At 50.2% G+C, this 14,484-nt stretch overlaps 1 long non-coding RNA gene across 1 annotated transcript; it reads right to left on the bottom strand.

Moving 5' to 3' along the window:
• Positions 1 to 299: 299 nt before the first annotated feature.
• On the bottom strand, positions 300 to 9,555 carry LOC106886705. The gene is made up of 3 exons (XR_001411722.1): positions 8,639 to 9,555; positions 8,241 to 8,288; positions 300 to 406 (listed from the first exon to the last, which is right to left on the bottom strand). It is a non-coding gene; the product is annotated as an uncharacterized LOC106886705 (long non-coding RNA).
• Between the last annotated feature and the right edge of the window lie 4,929 nt (positions 9,556 to 14,484).

Genomic DNA, 14,484 nt, shown 5'->3' on the forward strand with positions numbered 1-14,484 from the left:
GGGAAAGAGGATGTGACAGGAGGAGATTAAGCTGTGTGGGTTTTTCACAGGGAGCCAGGTTCTTCAGCTGTCAGACAGAAGCCACAGAGTGACGCCTATTGTTTCTTAAAGAGTAATTACTTCTGATTGCCTCCGTGCACACTAATTTGTCTTGATCCGGGATGACAGCATAACCCAGAGCTGTGGATAACTGCCTGGCTTCACCCGGGACAGGTTTTGTGGTTGTACCCACGCTGGTGTGAGCAGTATTTCATTCTGCCAGGTTCTTTTCACACACCCACCTTGCAGCTCTGCACTGTGCCCAGGCTGGGAAGGGTCCAGGACCAGGTGGGTCAGGATGGGGCTGGCTCCTCAGGCAGCAGCATTGCTGGAAGACAAGGCCATGGAGACTAGAAACAGCCAGTTTCTGGAAAGGAACAACGAAACCGAAGGAATGAATGAAGAATGACAGGACTGGAATTGCCAATTTTCTACCCTTGCTCTCTCACATTCTTATATACGTCCTATATGCACTACCTGAACCCACTCCTGCACCTGTGAAGAGCCTATTGCTGATTTCATACAAAGAATCTTTCCCCAGTAGCTCTGGGGAGGCAGGAATGGGGAGGGAGGAAAAACTTGCTAATTCACAAAATTGTTGGAAATGTCAGAATCCTCCACAGTGTATGGGCTGGGTCTCTTGGCAGGGAATGGGGGAGCAGAGGGGGGGATGCTGACCCAATGTTCTCTCACCGTGACCAGAGTTAACAAACCTTCTGTCTGACCTGTCCTTGGTTGTACTTTCCTTTGCTCCATCACCCATCAGGGGGTGACAGCCACGCACCCCAGTCAGTGCAGGTCCCAGCAGGGGGAAATCTCAGCTCCCCAGTGCCCAGGGAAGCAGAGAGCAGAGCCTGCACCTTCTGTGGGGAGACTTTTGAGACGTTATCTCCACGGGTATGGGCACTTCCAGTGTCATCAAGCTCTAATTACAGCCAGCACAAGTCCCACAGTATGTCCCATGCTCGGCACCCTCAGCGTGGCATTCCCAAAGAAAAGGGTAATTAAGGGTGACTTCGGGTATTTACTCTGAAAATTCTGCTAGAGCAGCAAAGAAGCTACTCTAGCTTATGCTCATGAAAGCATAAAAGGAATCTCAGGCATAATTTTTAGTAAATCCATCTTTTTCTATCTACAACTCAAACACGAGATTTAATTTTCCACTGGACATTGCTTTAGAAAGTTTTCTGAATTTTAAAGCAATAAAAATAAAGACCCAAATGTGACCAGTTCTTAAAAGAACCTATAGAAAATAAAATTAGAGAAAAGCTTTAAAAATAAATGTGTATTTCTTCCGGAAAACAGTATTTCCAGATTTGAATTATGCATTGTGAAATAAAAAGAACACAATAAATGTCTCTCCTCATTTGTGTGGGCTTCGTGATAAAAAGAACCGATAAATAGGCCAAGATAAAAAACCAAGCGGATGCTTGGATGCAGGTTAGGAAGCCTTGTTTTGTGTTATAGAAGCAATAATGTAATAAATCAGCATTAACATAAACACATTTACTCCTCCTCTCCAAAGCCGTTAATTGTTTCGCGTTATCAATAAAAACGTAACATTACTGATGGCATTTGCTCTCCTTAAACCAGCCCTGAAGTCATAGAATCATAGAATCATTGAGGTTGGAAGAGACCCTTGGGATCATCGAGTCCAACCATCTCCCCTACTCTACATAGTCCTCCCCTACACCATATCCCTCAGTACCACATCTAAACGGCCCTTAAACACATCCAGGGATGGGGACTCCACCCCCTCCCTGGGCAGCCTGTTCCAATGCCCGACCACTCTCTCTGTGAAGAATTCCTTCCTAATGTTCAGTCTAAACCTACCCTGTTGGAGCTTGAAGCCGTTCCCTCTTGTTCTGTCGTTATTCCCTCCATCCCAGCCGAACCATGGGGAGCAGCTCAGTCCCTCTGTATCCATTTAAATCACGCCAGGAAGCGCCCTTCCATGAGACCCAAGTTATTATTCAGTGTTTCCCAGCACAGCCCCACCACACGGGTTATTTATCAGCTCCTGATGCTGCAGCTCATCACAACCTTCCCACTCCCCACCGCAGCTGCAGTGAATCCCCGGCTGACGGCCCAAACCACCCAGTTCCCTGGGGCTTCTGGAGTAATCAAGGCCCAAAATACCTTCACCAGAGCTTCTGTTTAATCAGTGCTGACACACACCTCAGGAGGTGCCAGCAGCCCCCGGGGGTTTGTCCCTTGCCCCCCAGAAGGCAGATGGTGCTTTTCTGGCAGTGACAGTGGTGAGCCCGGCCGGTCACACCAAAATCACCCGTTTACCCACCAAATCTGCCTGCTCCTCTGGAATTCTGACTCAGGCATCCAGGGGGTGGGAAGGGGTGATATATGGTGGCCGTCAGGACCAGATAGAATCAGAGGATCACAGAATGGCCCAGGATGAAGGGGACCTTTCAGATCATCGAGTCCAACCATCAACCCACCACTGACCCATGTCCCTCAGCGCCACATCTGCCCGGCTTTTCAATCCCTCCAGGGATGGTGACTCCACCCCTGCCCTGGGCAGCCCCTTCCAAGGCTTCACAACCCTTGCAGTGTAAAATCTTTCCTAATTTCCAGCCTGAGCCTCCCAGCCCCACCTGCCCACACCCTGCCTGCTCAGAGAATCAGAACGATTAGAGTCGGACGGGACCTGATATAGGTGGGATATTTTTCCTCTTCTGACAAAAGCAGCATCAGCAGAAACTAGTTTTATCCCAGACACAGTTTGCACAGCGTGGGAAACTGGTCTGAGGAATACTGGCAACAGGTGACCATTCTTCTGCCAACATAAGCCCTGTCCCTGCGAGGGAGATCTGCCCCCAGCACTCAGCTGGTCCAGGAGCCCCGTGGACAGAGTGACATGGGCACAAAGGAGCTGCCTTGCTCGCGGTGGATTTACCCTGGCACAACTGTGAAATGGATGCTGGGCCTCTGCTCAGCCCCTGGCACGGGGACGCTATTCTGAGGAGCCACAGGAGCCGGTGCTGTAACAGCCAGCCCTGAAAACAGACAGAAAATGTAAACACATCTGTCCCCGTGTCCCATAAAAATTAACAACATTGCACTGAATAAACACTTTCTTAAAGTTTCAGGCAAAAATATATATTCTTAGAATGATTTATAATAAAAAAAGTTAATTTTTCCTACCAAAGACAAAACCTTAAGCTAAGCGATTCTGTCAAGAATCCAATTTTCCACGGAAAAGCATGATAGACTCTCCCCTAATAATAATAACGACAGCCACCACCGCCGGCGTGCTGGAGATGAAGCAGGGAAGCAAGAAAAGAGCCTGTTCTCCAGCGGAAGGGAAAGAAGAGGCAGCGCTGCCCCAGACACGGGCTGGGCTCAGGGTTTGATGTGGCGACGGCAGCGCTTCCCGCCGGAGCCGGGGCCGGCACGGAGCACCCCTGGCTGCCTGTCAGCACCCCGGCTCTCACCCACAGAGCTGTCGAGAGGGAAACCCCCCCCAGACTGCAGCAGGGGGAAGTTTAATTCCAGTTTCATGAATTTGCATGGGAAACGGGTGCGGGGCTGGTGGAAGGAGGTTTATCTCTTGGGGGAGTCGCTGTCAGACACAGGTACGGGGGAGCAGAGTCACTCCTTCCCATGCCTGTGCTGGGGACTGCTGTGTGCAGCTGAGGAGATTGTCAAAAACAAATACAGAGATCACCATGTATCAGTCTCTGGGACACAGAAACACACCGGGTTTGGAGCAGAGAGGAGGAGGTGATGCCTGGTCTGGTCCCACCGAGGAAGCGGGCAGAGGGCAGAGCCTGCGGGGCCGGGGTCCTGCCCTGAGCTGCAGAGAAAAACTGATCAGCTCACGGGACTCTAACACCCACGGTGGGAAAGAAACAGTGGCAGGAAATATACTTTGTTGGTGAGGTTTTTTTCTTTCTTTTTTGTAGATTTGTGTACTTTTGTACTACTAAGTAAAAAGCAGTTGTGCTTTGAAACCCTGCGCAAAGCTGGCACCTACCCTGGCATGTATAAACAGCGACGTTCTGAGCACCCACATGGGAAAACCTGCACCCAGGTGTAAAGGGGAGCTCACAGCAGGGCTGAGCACGGAGCCCCCCCAGCACACTGACACCCATGGCACCTGGAAAGCCCCCGGAGCAGCCCGGGGAGGCGTGAGGAAGAGCAGCTCTGCCAGCGCTCCGAGTGAGACAGAAGCCTTTGAATATCTCAAGTGCCTGCAGGTTTAAGCAGGCTTGACGTGCACCAAAGCCTCCCAGATGATGCACTGGGAAGGCTGCGGGAGGACTCGGCAGGTTCCACGTGGCTGTGAATGAAGGCGGCTGATGCTCCTGCCGTGGCTTAACTCATCACACGGACGCGATGACACGGATCACGAGGCGGCTGATGGGCTTTTCTCTCCGATTTGAAGACTGTAGCAGGAAGAGCTTGACACAGCTGTCGGATCATTTTCAGGCTTTGCCCATTCTCTATGACATAACTGCTTGCTTTGCCACTTCCTACAAAATTCAGATTTACACAGTCTTGTAACCCATCTCACCTGTTGGCAGCATCAATAACTTGGTAACTCTGCCTCTTCAGAGTACCCCGGAGTCCAGCCCAGCTCTGTCTGGAAAGTGATGCCACGAGGAGCTGGGATGAGCTGAAAGGGGAGGAAAGAGGCAGATCCCTTGGTGGGTCCTTTTGAAAATGCCTTTCAATCAAGGGAGGAGCCATCTCAGCTCCGCAGGTGGAAAGGCCGGGGTGATCTGGGAAGAGTCCTGCAGGGTGGTGTCTCACGGCAGGTCTCTGCAGCAAACAGGCTCCTACAGAAAATCTACACACAATTAAAGACCAAAGCGCTCAGAGCAGATACTCAGAGGTGGCAAAGAGCCATAATTCCCCCTGGATCCAGCGGAGTTTTACGGCTGGAACCGAGGCAGCACTGGCTGACAATAAATGAGCAGCAGGTGCTGCGGTCGCTGCCCCACGCGGCGCGGGGCCTGACGCTCCCTCCTCAGCAAAGGAGCTCCATTGATGGTCCTCCTCTCAGTGGCACTGGGAAAAAAACAGACAAAACCGACTTCACAGGAGTTTTGGCACGAGGAACGATCCAGAGAACTGCCAGTCTGCACTTCAATACAAAATCCTGACCAGGAGGAAAATGACTCACGCGGATCTGGAGCAGGGCAGGGTCTAACGCTTTCATATGGCCCCAGACACATTATAATTCCTCCCATCAGCTCTTCCTGCTGACATCAGCTTTCACAGTGGTTTGGCCTAATAATTAGAAAAGTTCTTAGAACTTAACCAGAACATCATTGTTCCTATGGAAAATACCCCACTGCTCCTGTGATGGGAAATGGCTTTTTTCCTCTTTCCTTTTGAACATTTTATTGCTGATCAGGCTAGGCCGGGCTCCAAGTCTGCGCGAGGGCTCAGGCTGCTGTTTCAGCCCTGGCTTCACATCCACATCTCCCACTGCTTCGGGAATCAGCCTGGGAAAATGGGCCTTTGCAGGGAGTGGGGAGAACCGTGTCAGGGGAAGAGAGGAGCAGCCTGGACCACGCCGTGGAAGGAGAGGAGGGGGGACAGGCTCTCACAACGTCCTCCTGGCCCCAGGTCCTGCCCGGGCTCCATCCTGCTGGGAAGGAGGAACCCAAAGGTGACAGTGGCCACGGAGAGAGGGAAGAAGAGCAGTTGACTAACAGCCTTTGGGACAGCGTGGTGAGCAGAGAAGCCATTGGAGGCAGCAGCAGCCAGCAGATGTCTGCAATACAGGGGAGGGACAGTCTCCGAGGACCAGCACGGATGGTCCCTACTTGCAGGAGGCTGCCAGGAGACATTCCCGCAATCCCAACCCACCCCTGCAGGAAGGAATTGGGTTGGACTTCTCTGGGAAATCCCATCTCCCACCCTCCCCACTGCTATCTCCATATTTCCTCTTGAAGATTTCAATCACAGGAGCTGTCACCCCACGGCAGCTCCGCCTCACACCAGGAGGGTGAGATGCCCTTTGGATGGGAGAAGGAGAGGGCTGGCCCGGGTGGACAGGGCTCCCCCCAAGCTGCTGGGGCCACGCTGGGTTTGTCCTGGGTGACGATGGGATTTGGTTCTGTGCCTCCACAGGCAGGATTTCAGTGTCAGAAGCTTGTGTGAGCTTCCAGCGGGTAAGTTGTGAGGGTGCCTGTCAGTTAACTGTCCCATTTGCTTCTGCGTGATGTTAGAGGGATTTGGAGACTGGAGCTCCCAGCTTTAAGATGGTAATAACCTTTTTGCAGCTTAAAATAAAAAACAGTAAACCCAGTAGAGGATACAGTTAAGCAGTAAACCAGCTTAAACTCAGTATGTTTAATTTGCTTTTCTCACCATCCATCACACCATCCTGGGAGAGCTGAAAGCGTCTTATAATAATTTGAAGGGTGAGAATTTTCTGGAAGGATACTTGCTTGAAAATGGGTTTTTGACTCCTGGGCTGTAGCAATATCACAGAACCGCTCACTCTGCACGCTGACCCTCTGCCACCACCGAGGAATAGTTGTTAATTTTCATTTTAAGGGCTCAATTTTCGATTCTTCCCACCACATCAGCAGCTCTCCCCTACCCCAGCGCTTCCACTGGCCGAGCGGCTCAGGCCTGTACAGATTATACGTGTCCCACACAAGCAGAGCCAGGGTCCACGGAGGTCTGTCAGCCACACCGGGGAGCAGCCCGGCCAGGTCCCCCCTCAGCAGACACTTCAGACGTAGTTACATGCTCTGCTCAAGAGTGAAACGACCCCCGAGTATTAATCACTCCCTCTGGTTTGCTGCCAATGGAGAGGAGCACTGGAGGGACCGTGCTCTGTCACTGGAGGGAGCCAGGGATGGGAACTCCTCGAGATGGCATCGCTGACACCTATTTCACACTGCAGAGCTCGGGCTTTGGACTCACCTGGCATCACACAGCGTGGCTTTATGTGCTGTCTGCAGGAGCAGGAAGGGTGTTCCTGATGGGTTAACCCTGGAAGGGGACTCTTGCCTTGTGTTGTTCCCACTGACATGTAGGGTGTTCCACCAACAGTTTGTCTTACCAACCCACCTAGCAGGAAATAACCACTTCTATTTTTTCTCACACCATAACAACTAACATCACCCTTTGGCCAAAAATAAAGTTAGGATAAGGTAGAGATAGGGAGCCAGGGCTGCTACTGCTTACTCCAGTGCTACTTGCGTTGGTCTCTGAGAAGCTGATGTGAATTTTAACTGAATACACATACGAGTGCACCCATGCTAACCTCACCCAGCAATGCAAAGTCAAACTGCATTTCAGGGGCACCCCGACAGCAGATTTTAGGACAGCTGAATAGTTTGACATGTTCCTGGGAACTGTGTGCTTGCTCTGATGAAGGCTGAGAGGAGGATTCCTTGCTGGGCCACTTAACATAGCAATAATCCCAATAGTGAGTCATCAGAATAAACAACATTCTTCAAACTGAAGTATAGTTTCCCACTGAGAACATAAATTTGGCTTTTCATTTACTCAAGATATCAGAAAGAAAAAAAAAAGTGAATTCTTATGAAGTGCCGAAGTAGCAGCAGCCGCCTGTAGCTCTGCACCAGGGGGATGGAATGACTCTACAATTAACTCTCCCCGTCCCCCTGCTTTGAGGATGGCCACCCCTGGGTGCAGAACCTGAGGCACGGGTGGTGGATGGGGCTGAGGCTACATGGTGGGGCCAGTGGCTACCTCAGGAGCAGGATGCAGGAGTCCCAGCCCACCAGCACTGGTGTCAGCGGCTCTGGATGCTGGGCAGATGTGTCTCTGCAGGTCCATGAGTGGTTCCTGTCTCCAGAGACCTGCCACCACCGGAGCAGCAGGGGGGACACAAAGCCTCCTAAGGGCTGATCTTCTAAGCCCTCCCAATCCCTATCAATCAAAGCAAGACAGGTTTCCTTAAAATGGCTTAAGTAATAGCTCTTTGCTAACCCAGAGGGTTTTGTCAGAAGCAAGCTAAGGAGCCTCTTCTGAGCATCTCTGCAAACAAGCTGAGGGCGTGATAACATCTGGCAGGGAGAGCTGACAAACAACCGGGAGAGGAAGAGAGACCGGGAGACAATAACCCCTCATTTTTCAGTACAATTGGATTCAGAGATGGATATCTGATCCTGCCTTATCACGGTAGCTGACCTGAATCACCTGGCAAAAAAGGTTCCACAGAGGAAAAGGAAGCTTTTTTGAGCACTTACCCAAGAACACCTCCTGTGGCCCACACACCAGGTCACAATTTTGGCACACTAAACAGAGAAAACACAGTTAATTAAGTTAGTATTTCTTGCAGGGTAGAAAAATACCCAGAGATGATGTCTCTTTGAGCTTCATTTTAAGCTGAACTCAGGCAATCCTCTCATACAGCAAAAGAACAATGTCCACATAAATTTTCACCCAACCTTAAATTTATGCATCAGTTTAATCCTTTGTATTTTTCCCACATAGACAAACCCTTAGTTATCCTGTAGGTATATTTTGCAACCAGTGATCCTGCCTTCCACTACAAAAGCAGCACAGATAAGCGGATGCAGACACAGTTCTAGCTTTGATCCTCACTGTGCCATGGAAAAAGTACTCATCAGTTAGTATCACTTACCAAAAAAACCCTGGGCTGAGAGTGCTTGTTTTCAGGGCTCCTTCTGAAAGCCCAGAGGGTGAAAGTGTCACACTGGCATTGGGAAGATTTGGAGAGCTGCAGTGATGAGAGCTGGCTGTCCTCGTGGCCAGGAGAGCAGAGGGTCGTGGTGGCTCTGGTAGGACAACCCAGTGTGGCTCTGAGCTCCTTGCTCTTCCCTGTCCCCCCAAGGAGACTCGCTGTGAAAGGAACCAGTAGCTGCACTGGTCTGTACCGCAGGGACCCAATGTCTCACCTCATGGAGAACACAACCCTGGAAGCACCAAAGGCAGCTCCTCCAGGTCCTTCCTGGGAGCTCAGTCACAGCGAGAACTTTGAGCCCCATGTTTACAGGATGAAAAGACTGATTTGGGGGTGAGTTGGCTACATCAGAGTTCGTATGAGGACATCTAAAATCTCTAGTCCACAGAAAATCTCCTGTCTGAAGCTCCGAACTCTTCTGAAAGCATTTCAGTCCCCGACTTCATCTCCCAGCCGCGTTAGCCCAGGCAGGCACAGGCTCTCCAGTTGCCACTCGATCAATTCAGCTATTGATTTCAGCAGCTCCCTGTCTGCAGCAGATCAAATGCTGAGGAGTTCACAAGCTGGCAGGCTGATAAGGAGTTTCTCCATGAGAGAGTGGCTCTCTTGGTTGGAGAAAATGGTTGGCAAGCATTAACCGTTAGTGAGCTAAGCAGAGCTCAGACCCACTTGGTGAGTATGATGTAAAAAAGTCATTTAATAGACCTATATGCTGCAGGAAGAGGCTGAAGGGGAAAACTCCAAGTGAGGTCAGGAGGTGGTAAGTAGGGAGTAACTGGTGTAGTTTCAATACTCTCTGCACACAGTTTGGCCACTTGTACTGGTCCAGGGGCCAATCTCAGGTTCTGTTCTGGCCCAGATCCTGTGAATCCCGGCACCCTGGAGTACTCCCCCCGAGCCCTGGGAGACACCGCGGCACGCGTGCAGCTAATACAGCAGGAGACCTTTGGAGCAGCAGACCTTGAAGCAGAAAGCATCCATTCCCCCAAGCACCCTGGAGTACCCTGGGAGACACCGCGGCACGCGTGCAGCTAATACAGCAGGAGACCTTTGGAGCAGCAGACCTTGAAGCAGAAAGCATCCATTCCCCCAGCCTTTCAGCATGATGCATGCATTTAAAATATCCACTATTACACGTACACCAGGAGAGCTGGAAAGTCTGCCCCGGATCGTAGCTCCGTACTGCTCAGGCTGAAAATGTGGCACTGGGGAACCCATTCCTCATCTCCGGTTCTGTACGCTCTCAGTCTCATTTGTGTTGCAGTCTTCATTTTTAACACAGTCCTAGAGGATAAGAGAGTCATTAGCAGACTGCCAGCAACCTCGACCAGTTCCAATCTCAGTATCTGACAAACACCGAGAGGCTATTTTCTTTGTTTCAGAGATTTCTGTCTCCCCATCTCAGGCTCTGAATTCTTTGGAGCAGGGACCAGTCCTCTGAAGAGTTTGGAAAGCACATAGTTGCAATGGGTGTCATTGACTCCAGGATATTTCTGAGCCTTGATTAATTTTTCCACTGAAATAATCTTCCCAAATTATTCATAAGACTAAAGTATATTTAATGCCAGCATTATTTAACTCATTTGAAATGCGTAGTTATGCTTTTTCTCCTTTTAAATGTATTTTATGTCTAATAAATGGTTCTGTAGTGTGTATAAAAATCAAGGACGACTCCCATTTTCACAACCCAGAAGCCCTAATCTTGCACTGATCTACACAGGTTTCAGGTTGACCATGAAGTGAAATCCTGGCCCCACAGAAGCCAGTGGCAAAACTTGGATCAAGCTGAGATTTCCCCCGAACACACGGAGCGTGTCTCTGTGACGTGGATGGTCTTTTAGACAGCCCTGCAGGAAGGGGGAGAATGGTGCATTCAGAATAAATACGCTCTGTTATTTAATACTTATCCTAGCACTAGCAATATTTCATAGCCTAATTGCATTTGCACCCCCGAGTGGGGAGCCCCCCCTGCCCACGTGCTGAGTTCAGCCGCAGAGCAGGAACAGAGCACAGATTTCTCCCTCCTTTTCAGGTGAGGGGACTGAAGCTACAGAGGGGTTAAGCGGCTTCCCAAGGCCACAAAGGAAGGCTGGAATACCATCTTCAGACATTTTTAAACATTGCCAGAGGCTTAAGGTGTCTAATTCCTGGGAATTACAATTTTGGGGAGGCCCCAATCCCTCATGCTGGGAGACAGCACCGGGGTGCAGTCAGTGCACGCCTTCTGAAAGCTCTGGAGGGACCCACCTGGGAGAATGAATGCTCTGCCACGGTGTAAGAATGGCCTTTTTTTGCATTATTCGTTATGCTAAAAATACTGAGCCCATGTGTCAGGTGCACTGTGGAAAGTTCTGGTGTGAGAAAGTTCCTGAGAGCACCCGGGGTGCTTCGCTGGAGCCTCACGCCTCCTCCTCTCCCTCACACCCTGAACTGCGGAGCAAAGGACACGTTTCCCTTTAGGCACAACCCTGCCTACACCCAAAGCCTTTAACACGTCCTTAGTATAAAAGTGTTTATATACATTCTTTGATTCTTTACTGACCTGGGGCTGATTTCACCTGACAAGACATAGTCTCCACCAAGATCAGTTGGTTTCTTGCATTCTGCTACAGAGAAACCGGTGAGGACAAAGAGAGACTCTTTGACAGGCTTTTATAGGGTGAATTTTTAGGAATTTATTTGGATCCTTAACCACGAGTTCAGCACATCGAAAACCCCAATATATTCATTCTTTGGATCAGTCCCACTTCCTTTTGCAGAAAAGCCTGACTGAAAGCTGCTCTCCAGGATTACCAGGAACCCTGGCACCACCAGGATCCCAAACCCCATGAGACACGGAGTGGAGCTCTGAGAGCTGGTCCTGGCTGTGTGTGGAGTTCTGTGTCCACCCACAAGCAGGGTGAAAAGCCAGAGCTCACACCATGACCAGCACAGTGTCTCCATGCAAGGAACCGGGAGAACCCCCATCCTGCTGCTGAGCACTCCCACCCCCGGCATCACAGAGCTTCTGGAGAGAAACATGCCCAAGGAGCAGAGCAACACCCGCAGCCAAAAGGCTCAGGATAAGAGTGTCCAAGAGCACTGCAAGCTGTGGGGCTTCATCAAAACACCAGAAATCACCTTATTCTTTTCCTCATTTCGCAGCGAGTCTTTTCTGCGTTAAGAGGAAATTTTTTCTTCTATTGATTTCCTTAGAGTGTCCTTAAGGTTCCTTTAAACTTCAAAATTACCAGGGAAATTTGGGATTGCTAACATTACTCGGCAAGTCAGGAATCTGAGGGAGTTCATTCTTTGTGCTGGCAAGCCTTCAAACTATCTTGATTTTATCAGCTATAATTCATGTTTTGTTCACAGGACAAGCTTGTTTCTTTTGTATTATTTTGAGTCATCTCTGGAAAAAATCACCTCGCACTGAAACATAATAAAATATGAGAAGAGATTATGACTTATTAAATTAAGCCAAAGCATACACTGTATTTTGGTATAGTGCCGTCCCTGGAGGGAAAGCGAATACATTTTCAAACGAGTTCTGCTTCCAATTAGGCAGGAAAACAAGGACCCAAATTTTCAAAGCACAAGGTGCACCGTGAGCACAGGAGACCAAGGATCCCAGCCCGGAAGCAGCACAACAGAACCTGCTGGTCCCCAGCAGCTCCAGCCGCCCCCGGGAGCTGCACAATATTACGGTATCTCTCATTTTGTGCTCCAGCCCTCCCCGGCAATCCCTGCCTGCTCGGCGTGTGTTTTGCTACGTGGGTGAGTCTGGAAGAAATGGGAAAGCATTTTTCATAGGCATCTTCATTCACACCTATAAAGAGCTTTGGAAGAAAGTGACCTCCTGCCTGTGGGACGTGTGCCTTGTATCACTACGGGTCACTTATTTCAATTATTTAAATTTCCAACGTTAAATCCCCTGCCACTGGAACCAATAAGGGCTTCAGTCACTGGATTTAACAGTAGCAGGACCAGACAGGTATTTACTTTCAGGCTCAGAGGAAAATGAAATAAGATAAAAAGCCCTATCCGTTAAGCGTGCAGTGCCCCGGTATTGATAACCTTTAAAAATTCAGCGGAGCGCTCCGGGGTGGGAGATGACTCAGCAGCCACGAGATTTCCAGAGCAGATGGAACGTCGATGTCCCCAAACGAGAGATTTCTGTACACCTGCTTCTTGCTGAAGACACTGGTTCCAGCCATGGAAGCAGAGATTTTCTCTCCAAAGCTGGCTTTGCTAATAATAAGTGTGAAATAAGGATATTTCTCAAGGGGATTTTCTAAATTTAAAATGCATTCTGCTTCTTAACACCTCCCGTCCTGCCGAGTGCTTCAGCCTACCGCAGCCTAAGTGCAGTAATTAAGTGTAAGTGTAATTGTTACCACTGCTGATGGCAGGACAGAAGTGGCTGTGGGGGAGCTGTCACGTCTCATACTGTCCTGCTCCCAGCCCCTCAGTCACGGCCGTGGGACTGAATCAGTCCTCCCAGTTGACCCCAGTTCCACCCCAGCGTATTCCCCCTGACGGGTGGCACCAGGACAAATGCGAGTTACACTCCATCTGACTCTCGGCTCAATAATAGCAGGAATACACCATATTTCTCATTACAGAACCACAACAAATTCTCAACCAGCCCAATTAACTTCCTTGATCCTTTCAGTTGCAATATTGGTCAAGAGCAGATGCACAGTGACGTAAATGTGAAGCCAAAAGTGTGGTGTCCGTATGGATTTTGCATCCTCCGTCCACTCATATGTACAGCAACGGCCACTTCTACCTTAACAATAAACCCATCGTCCAGATGGCAAGGTCCAAGGAGGGAGAGGAGGACAGAGCTTCTCCCCTCCTCTGCAGAAACACTGGCGTGGGAGGGATGGAGCAGCCCGGGCCATCGCGCTGCTCCCACAGGACCTGCCTTCCCTGGGGCCAGGGCAAGCGGTGGGACCCGTGACACCCACACCTGTGCCCTGTGACACCCACATCTGTGCCCTCCACCTTCTTTCAGAAATGCTGAGATGGTCCTGCCTAACGAACCTCAGTGGTAGATCCAAACATCCATCCTTACCTCACTGGCTCTGCTCTGAGAACGGCAGGCTGGCTTCTCCTGGAGCCTTTCTGAATTTCATACATTCCTTTAACTCTCGGCGTTTATTTTCCCGCTGGAGTCTGGAGTAACCTGAGAGCACAACAAGCTGCTGCAGCCTTACAAGCCCCAGTTTCTCTATTAGCGTGGCCCAAACACACTCCTTATTGTGCTCGTGTCTCTAATAGCGACAGAGGTTTGGAGAAGCCGCTTGGCAATGACTGATGGTACCTGAGGAGGGTAATTTCTGCCCAGAAAATAAGAAACATTATTAGGCTGTGCACGGTGAAGAATAAAACTTGCTGGGATCTGACTAAACTTTGCGTCCCCCTTCCAGGTGACCAGAGAAGGAGGCCGTTTGCTGCAGGTACCACCACTGTGGGGACAACTCCTGGGTGGGATGAGCCAGTGCACTGGTGTGGATAAAGAACTGCTGGTCAGGGTTGGCTGGGTACAAGTCACAGAATCACAGAATCACAGAATGTTATGGAGTTAGAAGGGACCTCTGGAGTTCATCCAGTCCAACCCCCTGCCAGAGCAGGGCCACCCAGAGCAGGTCCCACAGGAACGTGTCCAGGTGGGGGTTGAATGTCTCCAGAGAAGGAGACTCCACCACCTCCCTGGGCAGCCTCTGCCAGGGCTCTGCCACCCTCACAGGAAAGAAGTTCCTCCTCATGTTTAGGCGGAACTTTTTATTTTCCAGTTTGTG

This window comes from Calidris pugnax, unplaced genomic scaffold, assembly GCF_001431845.1.
Source record: "Calidris pugnax isolate Ruff unplaced genomic scaffold, ASM143184v1 scaffold94, whole genome shotgun sequence".
NCBI lineage: Eukaryota > Metazoa > Chordata > Aves > Charadriiformes > Scolopacidae > Calidris > Calidris pugnax.